This window comes from Phalangium opilio, unplaced genomic scaffold (genome assembly GCF_054372755.1).
Source record: "Phalangium opilio isolate 3A_F unplaced genomic scaffold, DU_Popi_V2 ptg000061l_1, whole genome shotgun sequence".
Lineage (NCBI taxonomy): Eukaryota > Metazoa > Arthropoda > Arachnida > Opiliones > Phalangiidae > Phalangium > Phalangium opilio.
In genome coordinates, this window is record NW_028324178.1 from 3,820,674 (window position 1) to 3,835,198 (window position 14,525).

The 14,525-nt window shown below is 45.5% G+C and overlaps 2 non-coding genes across 2 annotated transcripts; both read left to right on the forward strand.

Annotated features, from left to right (window-relative positions):
- The first annotated feature begins 228 nt into the window (after positions 1–228).
- TRNAL-CAA (transfer RNA leucine (anticodon CAA)) lies at positions 229–350 on the forward strand. The gene is made up of 2 exons: positions 229–266; positions 305–350. It is a non-coding gene; the product is annotated as a tRNA-Leu (tRNA).
- A 14,053-nt stretch (positions 351–14,403) lies between these two features.
- TRNAL-CAA (transfer RNA leucine (anticodon CAA)) lies at positions 14,404–14,525 on the forward strand. The gene is made up of 2 exons: positions 14,404–14,441; positions 14,480–14,525. It is a non-coding gene; the product is annotated as a tRNA-Leu (tRNA).

The window sequence follows — 14,525 nt, forward strand, 5'->3', positions numbered from 1 at the left end:
AGATGTAATTTATAAAACGTCACAATTGAATGAAGCCAAGTCGGGGTGGCCGAGCGGTCTAAGGCGCCAGACTGAAGGGGCTCAGTTTCCTTCGTTCACAACGTGAATCTGTGCATTCTGGTCCTCGTATGAGGGCCTGGGTTCGAATCCCACTTCTGACACGATATGTTTTAAGAAATTAACTGGAAGAGATGTAATTTATAAAACGTCCCAATTGAATGAATCCAAGTCAGGGTGGCCCAGCGGTCTAAGGCGCCAGACTCAAGGGGCTCAGTTTCCTTCGTTCACAACGTGAATCTGTAAATTCTGGTCCTCGTATGAGGGCGTGGGTTCGAATCCCACTTCTGACACGATATGTTTTATGAAATTAACTGGAAGAGGTGTAATTTATAAAACATCCCAATTGAATGAATCCAAGTTAGGGTGGCCGAGCGGTCTAAGGCGCCAGACTCAAGGAGCTAAGTTTCCTTCGTTCACAACGTGAAACTGTGTATTCTGGTCCTCGTATGAGAGCCTGGGTGCGAATCCCACTTCTGACACGATATGTTTTATGAAATTAACTGGAAGAGATGTAATTTATAAAACGTCCCAATTGAATGAAGCCAAGTCGGGGTGGCCGAGCGGTCTAAGGCGCCAGACTGAAGGGGCTCAGTTTCCTTCGTTCACAACGTGAATCTGTGCATTCTGGTCCTCGTATGAGGGCCTGGGTTCGAATCCCACTTCTGACACGATATGTTTTATGAAATTAACTGGAAGAGATGTAATTTAAAAAACGTCCCAATTGAATGAATCCAAGTCAGGGTGGCCCAGCGGTCTAAGGCGCCAGACTCAAGGGGCTCAGTTTCCTTCGTTCACAACGTGAATCTGTGTATTCTGGTCGTCGTATGAGGGCCTGGGTTCGAATCCCACTTCTGGCACGATATGTTTTATGAAATTAACTGGAAGAGATGTAATTTATAAAACGTCCCAATTGAATGAATCCAAGTCAGGGTGGCCGAGCGGTCTAAGGCGCCAGACTCAAATGGCTCAGTTTCCTTCGTTCACAACGTGAATCTGTGTATTCTGGTCCTCGTATGAGGGCCTGGGTCCGAATCCCACTGCTGACACGATATGTTTTATGAAATTAACTGGAAGAGATGTAATTTATAAAACATCCCAATTGAATGAATCCAAGTTGGGGTGGCCAAGCGGTCTACGGCGCCAGACTCAAGGGGCTAAGTTTCCTTCGTTCTTAACGTGAATCTGTGTATTCTGCTCCTCGTATGAGGGCGTGGGTTCGAATCCCACTTCTGACACGATATGTTTTATGAAATTAACTGGAAGAGATGTAATTTATAAAACATCCCAATTGAATGAATCCAAGTTAGGGTGGCCGAGCGGTCTAAGGCGCCAGACTCAAGGGGCTAAGTTTCCTTCGTTCACAACGTGAAACTGTGTATTCTGGTCCTCGTATGAGAGCCTGGGTGCGAATCCCACTTCTGACATGATATGTTTTATGAAATTAACTGGAAGAGATGTAATTTATAAAACGTCCCAATAGATTGAATCCTCGTCGGGGTGGCCGAGCGGTCTAAGGCGCCAGACTCAAGGCACTCAGTTTCCATCGTTCGCAACGTGAATCTGTGTATTCTGGTCCTCGTATGAGAGCGTGGGTTCGAATCCTACTTCTGACACGATATGATTTATGAAATTAACTAGAATAGATGTAATTTATAAAACGTCCCAATTGAATGAATCCAAGTCAGGGTGGCCGAGCGGTGTAAGGCACCAGACTCAAATGGCTCAGTTTCCTTCGTTCACAACGTGAATCTGTGCCTTCTGGTCCTCGTATGAGGGCCTGGGTTCGAATCCCACTTCTGACACGATATGTTTTATGAAATTAACTGGAAGAGATGTAATTTATAAAACGTCCCAATTGAATGAATCCAAGTCAGGGTGGCCGAGCGGTCTAAGGCGCCAGACCCAAGGGGCTCAGTTTCCTTCGTTCACAACGTGAATCTGTGTATTCTGGTCCTCGTATGAGGGCCTGGGTTCGAATCCCACTTCTGACACGATATGTTTTATGAAATTAACTGGAACAGATGTAATTTATAAAACGTCCCAATTGAATGAAGCCAAGTCGGGGTGGCCGAGCGGTCTAAGGCGCCAGACTGAAGGGGCTCAGTTTCCTTCGTTCACAACGTGAATCTGTGCATTCTGGTCCTCGTATGAGGGCCTGGGTTCGAATCCCACTTCTGACACGATATGTTTTATGAAATTAACTGGAAGAGATGTAATTTATAAAACGTCCCAATTGAATGAATCCAAGTCAGGGTGGCCCAGCGGTCTAAGGCGCCAGACTCAAGGGGCTCAGTTTCCTTCGTTCACAACGTGAATCTGTGTATTCTGGTCCTCGTATGAGGGCCTGGGTTCGAATCCCACTTCTGACACGATATGTTTTATGAAATTAACTGGAAGAGATGTAATTTATAAAACGTCCCAATTGAATGAATCCAAGTCAGGGTGGCCGAGCGGTCTAAGGCGCCAGACTCAAGGGGCTAAGTTTCCTTCGTTCTTAACGTGAATCTGTGTATTCTGCTCCTCGTATGAGGGCGTGGGTTCGAATCCCACTTCTGACACGATATGTTTTATGAAATTAACTGGAAGAGATGTAATTTATAAAACATCCCAATTGAATGATTCCAAGTTAGGGTGGCCGAGCGGTCTAAGGCGCCAGACTCAAGGGGCTAAGTTTCCTTCGTTCACAACGTGAAACTGTGTATTCTGGTCCTCGTATGAGAGCCTGGGTGCGAATCCCACTTCTGACACGATATGTTTTATGAAATTAACTGGAAGAGATGTAATTTATAAAACGTCCCAATAGATTGAATCCTAGTCGGGGTGGCCGAGCGGTCTAAGGCGCCAGACTCAAGTGGCTCAGTTTCCTTCGTTCTTAACGTGAATCTGTGTATTCTGCTCCTCGTATGAGGGCCTGGGTTCGAATCCCACTTCTGACACGATATGTTTTATTAAATTAACTAGAATAGATGTAATTTATAAAACGTCCCCATTCAATGAATCCAAGTCAGGGTGGCCGAGCGGTCTAAGGCGCCAGACTCAAGGGGCTCAGTTTCTTTCGTTCACAACGTGAATCTGTGTATTCTGGTCCTCGTATGAGGGCCAGGGTTCGAATCCCACTTCTGACACGATATGTTTTATGAAATTAACTGGAACAGATGTCATTTATAAAACGTCCCAATTGAATGAAGCCAAGTCGGGGTGGCCGAGCGGTCTAAGGCGCCAGACTCAAGGGGCTCAGTTTCCTTCGTTCACAACGTGAATCTGTGCATTCTGGTCCTCGTATGAGGGCCTGGGTTCGAAGCCCACTTCTGACACGAAAAGTTTTATGAAATTAACTGGAAGAGATGTAATTTATAAAACGTCCCAATTGAAAGAATCCATGTCAGGATGGCCGAGCGGTCTAAGGAGCCAGACTCAAGGGGCTCAGTTTCCTTCGTTCACAACGTGAATCTGTGTATTCTGCTCCTCGTATGAGGGCGTGAGTTCGAAACCCACTTCTGACACGATATGTTTTATGAAATTAACTGGAAGAGATGTAATTTATAAAACATCCCAATTAAATGAATCCAAATTAGGGTGGCCGAGCGGTCTAAGGCGCCAGACTCAAGGGGCTAAGTTTCCTTCGTTCACAACGTGAATCTGTGTATTCTGGTTCTCGTATGAGAGCCTGGGTTCGAATCCCACTTCTGACACGATATGTTTTATGAAATTAACTGGAAGAGATGTAATTTGTAAAACGTCCCAATTGAATGAATCCAAGTCAGGGTGGCCGAGCGGTCTAAGGCGCCAGACTCAAGGGGCTCAGTTTCCTTCGTTCACAACGTGAATCTGTGCATTCTGGTCCTCGTATGAGGGCCTGGGTTCGAATCGCACTTCTGACACGATATGTTTTATGAAATTAACTGGAACAGATGTAATTTATAAAACGTCCCAATTGAATGAATCCAAGTCAGGGTGGCCGAGCGGTCTAAAGCGCCAGACTCAACGGGCTCAGTTTCCTTCGTTCACAACGTGAATCTGTGTATTCTGGTCGTCGTATGAGGGCCTGGGTTCGAATCCCACTTCTGACACGATATGTTTTATGAAATTAACTGGAAGAGATTTAATTTATAAAACGTCCCAATTGAATGAATCCAAGTCAGGGTGGCCGAGCGGTCTAAGGCGCCAGACTCAAATGGCTCAGTTTCCTTCGTTCACAACGTGTATCTGTGCATTCTGGTCCTCGTATGAGGGCCTGGGTCCGAATCCCACTTCTGACACGATATGTTTTATGAAATTAACTGGAAGAGATGTAATTTATAAAACATCCCAATTGAATGAATCCAAGTCGGGGTGGCCGAGCGTTCTAAGGCGCCAGACTCAAGGGGCTCAGTTTCCTTCGTTCTTAACGTGAATCTGTGTATTCTGCTCCTCGTATGAGGGCGTGGGTTCGAATCCCACTTCTGACACGATATGTTTTATTAAATTAACTAGAATAGATGTAATTTATAAAACGTCCCAATTGAATGAATCCAAGTCAGGGTGGCCGAGCGGTCTAAAGCGCCAGACTCAAATGGCTCAGTTTCCTTCGTTCACAACGTGACTCTGTGCATTCTGGTCCTCGTATGAGGGCCTGGGTTCGAATCCCACTTCTGACACGATATGTTTTATGAAATTAACTGGAAGAGATGTAATTTATAAAACGTCCCCATTGAATGAATCCAAGTCAGGGTGGCCGAGCGGTCTAAGGCGCCAGACTCAAGGGGCTCAGTTTCTTTCGTTCACAACGTGAATCTGTGTATTCTGGTCCTCGTATGAGGGCCAGGGTTCGAATCCCACTTCTGACACGATATGTTTTATGAAATTAACTGGAACAGATGTAATTTATAAAACGTCCCAATTGAATGAAGCCAAGTCGGGGTGGCCGAGCGGTCTAAGGCGCCAGACTCAAGGGGCTCAGTTTCCTTCGTTCACAACGTGAATCTGTGCATTCTGGTCCTCGTATGAGGGCCTGGGTTCGAATCCCACTTCTGACACGAAAAGTTTTATGAAATTAACTGGAAGAGATGTAATTTATAAAACGTCCCAATTGAAAGAATCCATGTCAGGATGGCCGAGCGGTCTAAGGAGCCAGACTCAAGGGGCTTAGTTTCTTTCATTCACAACGTGAATCTGTGTATTCTGGTCCTCGTATGAGGGCGTGGGTTCGAATCCCACTTCTGACACGAAAAGGTTTATGAAATTAACTGGAAGAGATGTAATTTATAAAACGCTCCAATTGAAAGAGTCCATGTCAGAATGGCTGAGCTTTCTAAGGCGCCAGACTCAAGAGGCTCAGTTTCCTTCGTTCACAACGTGAATCTGTGTATTCTGGTCCTCGTATGAGGGCGTGGGTTCGAATCCCACTTCTGACACGATATGTTTTATGAAATTAACTGGAAGAGATGTAATTTATAAAACATCCCAATTAAATGAATCCAAATTAGGGTGGCCGAGCGGTCTAAGGCGCCAGACTCAAGGGGCTCAGTTTCCTTCGTTCACAACGTGAATCTGTGCATTCTGGTCCTCGTATGAGGGCCTGGGTTCGAATCCCACTTCTGACACGATATGTTTTATGAAATTAACTGGAAGAGATGTAATTTATAAAACGTCCCAATTGAATGAATCCAAGTCAGGGTGGCCCAGCGGTCTAAGGCGCCAGACTCAAGGGGCTCAGTTTCCTTCGTTCACAACGTGAATCTGTGTATTCTGGTCGTCGTATGAGGGCCTGGGTTCGAATCCCACTTCTGACACGATATGTTTTATAAAATTAACTGGAAGAGATTTAATTTATAAAACGTCCCAATTGAATGAATCCAAGTCAGGGTGGCCGAGCGGTCTAAGGCGCCAGACTCAAGTGGCTCAGTTTCCTTCGTTCACAACGTGTATCTGTGCATTCTGGTCCTCGTATGAGGGCCTGGGTCCGAATCCCACTTCTGACACGATATGTTTTATGAAATTAACTGGAAGAGATGTAATTTATAAAACATCCCAATTGAATGAATCCAAGTCGGGGTGGCCGAGCGTTCTAAGGCGCCAGACTCAAGGGGCTCAGTTTCCTTCGTTCTTAACGTGAATCTGTGTATTCTGCTCCTCGTATGAGGGCGTGGGTTCGAATCCCACTTCTGACACGATATGTTTTATTAAATTAACTAGAATAGATGTAATTTATAAAACGTCCCAATTGAATGAATCCAAGTCAGGGTGGCCGAGCGGTCTAAAGCGCCAGACTCAAATGGCTCAGTTTCCTTCGTTCACAACGTGACTCTGTGCATTCTGGTCCTCGTATGAGGGCCTGGGTTCGAATCCCACTTCTGACACGATATGTTTTATGAAATTAACTGGAAGAGATGTAATTTATAAAACGTCCCCATTGAATGAATCCAAGTCAGGGTGGCCGAGCGGTCTAAGGCGCCAGACTCAAGGGGCTCAGTTTCTTTCGTTCACAACGTGAATCTGTGTATTCTGGTCCTCGTATGAGGGCCAGGGTTCGAATCCCACTTCTGACACGATATGTTTTATGAAATTAACTGGAACAGATGTAATTTATAAAACGTCCCAATTGAATGAAGCCAAGTCGGGGTGGCCGAGCGGTCTAAGGCGCCAGACTCAAGGGGCTCAGTTTCCTTCGTTCACAACGTGAATCTGTGCATTCTGGTCCTCGTATGAGGGCCTGGGTTCGAATCCCACTTCTGACACGAAAAGTTTTATGAAATTAACTGGAAGAGATGTAATTTATAAAACGTCCCAATTGAAAGAATCCATGTCAGGATGGCCGAGCGGTCTAAGGAGCCAGACTCAAGGGGCTTAGTTTCTTTCATTCACAACGTGAATCTGTGTATTCTGGTCCTCGTATGAGGGCGTGGGTTCGAATCCCACTTCTGACACGAAAAGGTTTATGAAATTAACTGGAAGAGATGTAATTTATAAAACGCTCCAATTGAAAGAGTCCATGTCAGAATGGCTGAGCTTTCTAAGGCGCCAGACTCAAGAGGCTCAGTTTCCTTCGTTCACAACGTGAATCTGTGTATTCTGGTCCTCGTATGAGGGCGTGGGTTCGAATCCCACTTCTGACACGATATGTTTTATGAAATTAACTGGAAGAGATGTAATTTATAAAACATCCCAATTAAATGAATCCAAATTAGGGTGGCCGAGCGGTCTAAGGCGCCAGACTCAAGGGGCTCAGTTTCCTTCGTTCACAACGTGAATCTGTGCATTCTGGTCCTCGTATGAGGGCCTGGGTTCGAATCCCACTTCTGACACGATATGTTTTATGAAATTAACTGGAAGAGATGTAATTTATAAAACGTCCCAATTGAATGAATCCAAGTCAGGGTGGCCCAGCGGTCTAAGGCGCCAGACTCAAGGGGCTCAGTTTCCTTCGTTCACAACGTGAATCTGTGTATTCTGGTCGTCGTATGAGGGCCTGGGTTCGAATCCCACTTCTGACACGATATGTTTTATAAAATTAACTGGAAGAGATTTAATTTATAAAACGTCCCAATTGAATGAATCCAAGTCAGGGTGGCCGAGCGGTCTAAGGCGCCAGACTCAAGTGGCTCAGTTTCCTTCGTTCACAACGTGTATCTGTGCATTCTGGTCCTCGTATGAGGGCCTGGGTCCGAATCCCACTTCTGACACGATATGTTTTATGAAATTAACTGGAAGAGATGTAATTTATAAAACATCCCAATTAAATGAATCCAAATTAGGGTGGCCGAGCGGTCTAAGGCGCCAGACTCAAGGGGCTAAGTTTCCTTCGTTCACAACGTGAAACTGTGTATTCTGGTCCTCGTATGAGAGCCTGGGTGCGAATCCCACTTCTCACACGATATGTTTTATGAAATTAACTAGAAGAGATGTAATTTATAAAACGTCCCAATAGAATGGATCCTAGTCGGGGTGGCCGAGCGGTCTAAGGCGCCAGATTCAAGGCACTCAGTTTCCATCGTTCGCAACGTGAATCTGTGTATTCTGGTCCTCGTATGAGAGCGTGGGTTCGAATCCCACTTCTGACACGATATGTTTTATGAAATTAACTAGAATAGATGTAATTTATAAAACGTCCCAATTGAATGAATCCAAGTCAGGGTGGCCGAGCGGTGTAAGGCGCCAGACTCAAATGGCTCAGTTTCCTTCGTTCACAACGTGAATCTGTGCATTTTGGTCCTCGTATGAGGGCCTGGGTTCGAATCCCACTTCTGACACGATATGTTTTATGAAATTAACTGGAAGAGATGTAATTTATAAAACGTCCCAATTGAATGAATCCAAGTCAGGGTGGCCGAGCGGTCTAAGGCGCCAGACCCAAGGGGCTCAGTTTCCTTCGTTCACAACGTGAATCTGTGTATTCCGGTCCTCGTATGAGGGCCTGGGTTCGAATCCCACTTCTGACACGATATGTTTTATGAAATTAACTGGAACAGATGTAATTTATAAAACGTCACAATTGAATGAAGCCAAGTCGGGGTGGCCGAGCGGTCTAAGGCGCCAGACTGAAGGGGCTCAGTTTCCTTCGTTCACAACGTGAATCTGTGCATTCTGGTCCTCGTATGAGGGCCTGGGTTCGAATCCCACTTCTGACACGATATGTTTTAAGAAATTAACTGGAAGAGATGTAATTTATAAAACGTCCCAATTGAATGAATCCAAGTCAGGGTGGCCCAGCGGTCTAAGGCGCCAGACTCAAGGGGCTCAGTTTCCTTCGTTCACAACGTGAATCTGTAAATTCTGGTCCTCGTATGAGGGCCTGGGTTCGAATCCCACTTCTGACACGATATGTTTTATGAAATTAACTGGAAGAGATGTAATTTATAAAACGTCCCAATTGAATGAATCCAAGTCAGGGTGGCCGAGCGGTCTAAGGCGCCAGACCCAAGGGGCTCAGTTTCCTTCGTTCACAACGTGAATCTGTGTATTCTGGTCCTCGTATGAGGGCCTGGGTTCGAATCCCACTTCTGACACGATATGTTTTATGAAATTAACTGGAACAGATGTAATTTATAAAACGTCCCAATTGAATGAAGCCAAGTCGGGGTGGCCGAGCGGTCTAAGGCGCCAGACTGAAGGGGCTCAGTTTCCTTCGTTCACAACGTGCATCTGTGCATTCTGGTCCTCGTATGAGGGCCTGGGTTCGAATCCCACTTCTGACACGATATGTTTTATGAAATTAACTGGAAGAGATGTAATTTATAAAACGTCCCAATTGAATGAATCCAAGTCAGTGTGGCCCAGCGGTCTAAGGCGCCAGACTCAAGGGGCTCAGTTTCCTTCGTTCACAACGTGAATCTGTGTATTCTGGTCGTCGTATGAGGGCCTGGGTTCGAATCCCACTTCTGGCACGATATGTTTTATGAAATTAACTGGAAGAGATGTAATTTATAAAACGTCCCAATTGAATGAATCCAAGTCAGGGTGGCCGAGCGGTCTAAGGCGCCAGACTCAAATGGCTCAGTTTCCTTCGTTCACAACGTGAATCTGTGCATTCTGGTCCTCGTATGAGGGCCTGGGTCCGAATCCCACTGCTGACACGATATGTTTTATGAAATTAACTGGAAGAGATGTAATTTATAAAACATCCCAATTGAATGAATCCAAGTTGGGGTGGTCAAGCGGTCTAAGGCGCCAGACTCAAGGGGCTAAGTTTCCTTCGTTCTTAACGTGAATCTGTGTATTCTGCTCCTCGTATGAGGGCGTGGGTTCGAATCCCACTTCTGACACGATATGTTTTATGAAATTAACTGGAAGAGATGTAATTTATAAAACATCCCAATTGAATGAATCCAAGTTAGGGTGGCCGAGCGGTCTAAGGCGCCAGACTCAAGGAGCTAAGTTTCCTTCGTTCACAACGTGAAACTGTGTATTCTGGTCCTCGTATGAGAGCCTGGGTGCGAATCCCACTTCTGACACGATATGTTTTATGAAATTAACTGGAAGAGATGTAATTTATAAAACGTCCCAATAGATTGAATCCTAGTCGGGGTGGCCGAGCGGTCTAAGGCGCCAGACTCAAGGCACTCAGTTTCCATCGTTCGCAACGTGAATATGTGTATTCTGGTCCTCGTATGAGAGCGTGGGTTCGAATCCCACTTCTGACACGATACGTTTTATGAAATTAACTAGAATAGATGTAATTTATAAAACGTCCCAATTGAATGAATCCAAGTCAGGGTGGCCGAGCGGTCTAAGGCGCCAGACTCAAATGGCTCAGTTTCCTTCGTTCACAACGTGAATCTGTGCATTCTGGTCCTCGTATGAGGGCCTAGGTCCAAATCCCACTGCTGACACGATATGTTTTATGAAATTAACTGGAAGAGATGTAATTTATAAAACATCCCAATTGAATGAATCCAAGTCGGGGTGGCCGAGCGTTCTAAGGCGCCAGACTCAAGGGGCTAAGTTTCCTTCGTTCACAACGTGAAACTGTGTATTCTGGTCCTCGTATGAGAGCCTGGGTGCGAATCCCACTTCTGACATGATATGTTTTATGAAATTAACTGGAAGAGATGTAATTTATAAAACGTCCCAATAGATTGAATCCTAGTCGGGGTGGCCGAGCGGTCTAAGGCGCCAGACTCAAGGCACTCAGTTTCCATCGTTCGCAACGTGAATCTGTGTATTCTGGTCCTCGTATGAGAGCGTGGGTTCGAATCCTACTTCTGACACGATATGATTTATGAAATTAACTAGAATAGATGTAATTTATAAAACGTCCCAATTGAATGAATCCAAGTCAGGGTGGCCGAGCGGTGTAAGGCGCCAGACTCAAATGGCTCAGTTTCCTTCGCTCACAACGTGAATCTGTGCCTTCTGGTCCTCGTATGAGGGCCTGGGTTCGAATCCCACTTCTGACACGATATGTTTTATGAAATTAACTGGAAGAGATGTAATTTATAAAACGTCCCAATTGAATGAATCCAAGTCAGGGTGGCCGAGCGGTCTAAGGCGCCAGACCCAAGGGGCTCAGTTTCCTTCGTTCACAACGTGAATCTGTGTATTCTGGTCCTCGTATGAGGGCCTGGGTTCGAATCCCACTTCTGACACGATATGTTTTATGAAATTAACTGGAACAGATGTAATTTATAAAACGTCCCAATTGAATGAAGCCAAGTCGGGGTGGCCGAGCGGTCTAAGGCGCCAGACTGAAGGGGCTCAGTTTCCTTCGTTCACAACGTGAATCTGTGCATTCTGGTCCTCGTATGAGGGCCTGGGTTCGAATCCCACTTCTGACACGATATGTTTTATGAAATTAACTGGAAGAGATGTAATTTATAAAACGTCCCAATTGAATGAATCCAAGTCAGGGTGGCCCAGCGGTCTAAGGCGCCAGACTCAAGGGGCTCAGTTTCCTTCGTTCACAACGTGAATCTGTGTATTCTGGTCCTCGTATGAGGGCCTGGGTTCGAATCCCACTTCTGACACGATATGTTTTATGAAATTAACTGGAAGAGATGTAATTTATAAAACGTCCCAATTGAATGAATCCAAGTCAGGGTGGCCGAGCGGTCTAAGGCGCCAGACTCAAGGGGCTAAGTTTCCTTCGTTCTTAACGTGAATCTGTGTATTCTGCTCCTCGTATGAGGGCGTGGGTTCGAATCCCACTTCTGACACGATATGTTTTATGAAATTAACTGGAAGAGATGTAATTTATAAAACATCCCAATTGAATGATTCCAAGTTAGGGTGGCCGAGCGGTCTAAGGCGCCAGACTCAAGGGGCTAAGTTTCCTTCGTTCACAACGTGAAACTGTGTATTCTGGTCCTCGTATGAGAGCCTGGGTGCGAATCCCACTTCTGACACGATATGTTTTATGAAATTAACTGGAAGAGATGTAATTTATAAAACGTCCCAATAGATTGAATCCTAGTCGGGGTGGCCGAGCGGTCTAAGGCGCCAGACTCAAGGGGCTCAGTTTCCTTCGTTCTTAACGTGAATCTGTGTATTCTGCTCCTCGTATGAGGGCCTGGGTTCGAATCCCACTTCTGACACGATATGTTTTATTAAATTAACTAGAATAGATGTAATTTATAAAACGTCCCCATTGAATGAATCCAAGTCAGGGTGGCCGAGCGGTCTAAGGCGCCAGACTCAAGGGGCTCAGTTTCTTTCGTTCACAACGTGAATCTGTGTATTCTGGTCCTCGTATGAGGGCCAGGGTTCGAATCCCACTTCTGACACGATATGTTTTATGAAATTAACTGGAACAGATGTAATTTATAAAACGTCCCAATTGAATGAAGCCAAGTCGGGGTGGCCGAGCGGTCTAAGGCGCCAGACTCAAGGGGCTCAGTTTCCTTCGTTCACAACGTGAATCTGTGCATTCTGGTCCTCGTATGAGGGCCTGGGTTCGAATCCCACTTCTGACACGAAAAGTTTTATGAAATTAACTGGAAGAGATGTAATTTATAAATCGTCCCAATTGAAAGAATCCATGTCAGGATGGCCGAGCGGTCTAAGGAGCCAGACTCAAGGGGCTCAGTTTCCTTCGTTCACAACGTGAATCTGTGTATTCTGCTCCTCGTATGAGGGCGTGAGTTCGAAACCCACTTCTGACACGATATGTTTTATGAAATTAACTGGAAGAGATGTAATTTATAAAACATCCCAATTAAATGAATCCAAATTAGGGTGGCCGAGCGGTCTAAGGCGCCAGACTCAAGGGGCTAAGTTTCCTTCGTTCACAACGTGAATCTGTGTATTCTGGTTCTCGTATGAGAGCCTGGGTTCGAATCCCACTTCTGACACGATATGTTTTATGAAATTAACTGGAAGAGATGTAATTTGTAAAACGTCCCAATTGAATGAATCCAAGTCAGGGTGGCCGAGCGGTCTAAGGCGCCAGACTCAAGGGGCTCAGTTTCCTTCGTTCACAACGTGAATCTGTGCATTCTGGTCCTCGTATGAGGGCCTGGGTTCGAATCCCACTTCTGACACGATATGTTTTATGAAATTAACTGGAACAGATGTAATTTATAAAACGTCCCAATTGAATGAATCCAAGTCAGGGTGGCCGAGCGGTCTAAAGCGCCAGACTCAACGGGCTCAGTTTCCTTCGTTCACAACGTGAATCTGTGTATTCTGGTCGTCGTATGAGGGCCTGGGTTCGAATCCCACTTCTGACACGATATGTTTTATGAAATTAACTGGAAGAGATTTAATTTATAAAACGTCCCAATTGAATGAATCCAAGTCAGGGTGGCCGAGCGGTCTAAGGCGCCAGACTCAAATGGCTCAGTTTCCTTCGTTCACAACGTGTATCTGTGCATTCTGGTCCTCGTATGAGGGCCTGGGTCCGAATCCCACTTCTGACACGATATGTTTTATGAAATTAACTGGTAGAGATGTAATTTATAAAACATCCCAATTGAATGAATCCAAGTCGGGGTGGCCGAGCGTTCTAAGGCGCCAGACTCAAGGGGCTCAGTTTCTTTCGTTCTTAACGTGAATCTGTGTATTCTGCTCCTCGTATGAGGGCGTGGGTTCGAATCCCACTTCTGACACGATATGTTTTATTAAATTAACTAGAATAGATGTAATTTATAAAACGTCCCAATTGAATGAATCCAAGTCAGGGTGGCCGAGCGGTCTAAAGCGCCAGACTCAAATGGCTCAGTTTCCTTCGTTCACAACGTGACTCTGTGCATTCTGGTCCTCGTATGCGGGCCTGGGTTCGAATCCCACTTCTGACACGATATGTTTTATGAAATTAACTGGAAGAGATGTAATTTATAAAACGTCCCCATTGAATGAATCCAAGTCAGGGTGGCCGAGCGGTCTAAGGCGCCAGACTCAAGGGGCTCAGTTTCTTTCGTTCACAACGTGAATCTGTGTATTCTGGTCCTCGTATGAGGGCCAGGGTTCGAATCCCACTTCTGACACGATATGTTTTATGAAATTAACTGGAACAGATGTAATTTATAAAACGTCCCAATTGAATGAAGCCAAGTCGGGGTGGCCGAGCGGTCTAAGGCGCCAGACTCAAGGGGCTCAGTTTCCTTCGTTCACAACGTGAATCTGTGCATTCTGGTCCTCGTATGAGGGCCTGGGTTCGAATCCCACTTCTGACACGAAAAGTTTTATGAAATTAACTGGAAGAGATGTAATTTATAAAACGTCCCAATTGAAAGAATCCATGTCAGGATGGCCGAGCGGTCTAAGGAGCCAGACTCAAGGGGCTCAGTTTCCTTCGTTCACAACGTGAATCTGTGTATTCTGCTCCTCGTATGAGGGCGTGAGTTCGAAACCCACTTCTGACACGATATGTTTTATGAAATTAACTGGAAGAGATGTAATTTATAAAACATCCCAATTGAATGAATCCAAGTCAGGGTGGCCGAGCGGTCCAAGGTGCCAGACTCAAGGGGCTTAGTTTCTTTCATTCACAACGTGAATCTGTGTATTCTGGTCCTCGTATGAGGGCGTGGGTTCGAATCCCACTTCTGACA